Here is a 3,117-nt window from a genome sequence, read left to right as displayed (position 1 = left end):
CCCACCGCGCTGGATTAGTATTAGACCCTTAAAAAATATAAATATTGAAAATTTTAACAGAGATTTAAATAACATCTCGTGGAATTTTGTAAATAGCACTAATAATGTAAATGATATAGTATTAGAATTTAATAGAATAATTTTGGATTTATTTAATTTGCATGCGCCTTTAAAAAAAGTGATGTTGAAAGAGCAACATCCATGGATTACTGATGTTGTAAAATTTATGATAAAACTCAGAAATCAAAGTCATCATCGGGCTAAGACCACTGGGATTGAATCGCATAAAAAATATTACAAAGACATGAAAATTCTGGTTAAACATGCTTTGGAATCTGAAAAAAAAGCGTTTTATGAAACATACATCAATGCCTACATCAATTCTCCAACTATATTGTGGCGAAATCTAAAAAAATCATCTTTGATAACGGACAAGAAAAAATCGAAAGAATTGCCAGCGATGTTAAATGACCCCAACATAATTAACAAACATTTTCTTGACGTACCAGGCGAAAAAGCAGTAGCTTTGTCGGATCTGTCTTATTATGAATATCACCGGTATGGAGATGGCCAGTTTACGCTGCATCCAGTGGATGAAATTATCATTGCCAAGATTATACAGAATCTAAAGTCAAATACACAGGGTGTAGACGACATATCTCTTCAAATGCTATTACTGACTTTGCCTCAAACATTACCAGTTATCACCGCGATAGTTAATAAATCTATATCTACGTCTACATTTCCTGATGCGTGGAAAGTTGCTAAAATAAAACCATTGCCAAAATGTAATAATCCCCTCAATTTTAAAGACTTGAGACCCATCAGTATTCTGCCTTGCATCTCAAAAATTTTAGAAAAGGTTGTGGCTCATCAGGTAACAAATTACGTGGAAGAAAATAAGATACTACCAACTTTTCAGTCAGGTTTTAGAAAAGGACATAGCACAACTACCGCTCTTGCAACCGTGGTAGATGATATCTTGACGGCACAGGATCAGGGTAAGGGTACTTTGCTTGTTCTTTTAGACTTCTCAAGAGCTTTTGATTCCCTAAATACAACTCTTCTTCTGTCCAAGCTGTCGTACTATGGGTTTGACATCTTAACGGTGAAATGGTTTGATAGCTACCTAAGTGATAGAGCGCAGTTTGTTGAAGTCACGAACAACGACAGCACAATCTCAACCTCAGACCCATCTCCTGTGATCAGAGGAGTTCCTCAAGGATCTATTCTTGGACCACTGCTGTTTGCAATTTATACTGCTGACATTAAAAGTTGCATTAAACATTGCCTATACCATCTTTATGCTGATGATACACAACTGTACATCTCTTTCGATCCCCTGGACACAGCGGCAGCTGAATCAAAAATTAACTCTGATCTAGAGCAAATACATTTATGGTCAAAAAGGAACTGCTTGGTACTAAATCCTAGTAAATCACAATGTATGATGTTGGGCTCCAAAAGTGTTGTTGCTAAATTAAACGTGCTTAATCCCACAATAAAAATCAATAATAATATCATTGAAAAGATAGAGGAAGCACGAAATTTGGGAGTGGTCTTTGACACCGCACTGCACTTTGAGACTCACATCCTTAACGCCGTCCGCAATAGCTTATATCGCCTTAAGCTGCTTTATAAAATGAGGCCCTATATTAGTTTAAAGCTAAGAATACGGTTATGCGAATCACTCGTTCTGTCAAGACTAAATTATGCTGACACAGTATATGGGCCTCGTCTATTAAGTAGGACTAAAAAGGTTATTCAACGCGTCCAAAACGCCTGTGCTAGGTTTTGCTTTAACATCCCACCACGCACGCATGTCACTTCCTACATTAACGAGGCAAATCTCCTGAAGATGGAAGCACGTAGGAAGTTACACCTTGCTACTCTACTGTTTGGGGTACTTAAGCACGGAATTCCAGAATACCTGCGTAAAAAACTAATGTGGTTTGGTGATAAGTCAGCACGTATTACACGTAATTCCTATCTCCTACTGTCTACACCAAAGCATAAAACAGCAGCATTTAAGGGAAGTTTTAAATTTGCGGCCACTAAGTGCTGGAACGATTTACCACCACCATTAAAATTGCCTATGTCCCTTGGAATTTTTAAAACTAAACTAAAAACATATCTTCTTTTGCAACAAAAAATTACAACTTTAAATTAATTATTATATTAAATATTTGCTTTACTATTTGGATCGGCATAGCATCGTTACAGCACATAAGCCGCACATTAATTATAAATTGTTATTAGATTACTTTCATTATTTTTCTTACTTGCCCGGATAATACCTGTAGGTATACCTGCCTCTTCTCGTGTTTTAATTTTTTAATAATTATTTAATAATTTTCATATTGCTAGTCTTTTTGTTTTGTTTTAAGTGTTTTGTTTAATCCTTGCTTTATTTTACATATTGTCGAAACTAAATTATTTGTATTTAAGTAACTCATGGTCCGTGACCTCACTTTTTTAGGCTCCCACTGAAAACCAGCGCTGCAGCTTGCTGCAGCATTATGCTGAGTGGGAGACCTATGTTTGGTCACATGTGACACATTCATTTTAGTACATTTTAGCTCATAAGTATAATATTATGTAGTATAACTCGATTAGTTTTAAGATGCAATGTAGTGTTACAGTGACCTAATAAAAAAAGTTTTCTTTCTTTCTTTCTTTCTTTTATACATGGCATAATATTGTATATTAATTCTTTGAAAAGAGCAACCGCCGAGTTTCTTGCTGGTTCTTCTCGGTAGGAAAGGCATTCCGAACCAGTGATAGATGCTTTTGACGATTCAAAAGAACTTGTAAAAGTCTAATTCAATAAAAATATTTTGAATTTTGAATTTTTATATAATATTTAGGTACGAATAGGCACACTGCCAAAATTTATCTCATTAACAGAATAGTTAATAAAAGAGATCGTAACTTAAATCCAATGTACGTTTTCCTTAAACGTGACAAACAAAAAACAGATTTATGTCTCTGTTTTCGCTTTTACATGCGAATTACAAGTCGAAATGAAATTATAGCTTAAAATATTATGCTGTTATCAGGTAGGTCATTATCAGTCAAATCAAAATATACTGTTGTATAAGTAAGTTATCTCTGTGT

The sequence above is a fragment of the Maniola jurtina genome, chromosome 21, assembly GCF_905333055.1.
Source record: "Maniola jurtina chromosome 21, ilManJurt1.1, whole genome shotgun sequence".
Taxonomy (NCBI): domain Eukaryota; kingdom Metazoa; phylum Arthropoda; class Insecta; order Lepidoptera; family Nymphalidae; genus Maniola; species Maniola jurtina.
Note: the sequence above shows the minus strand (reverse complement) of the source record.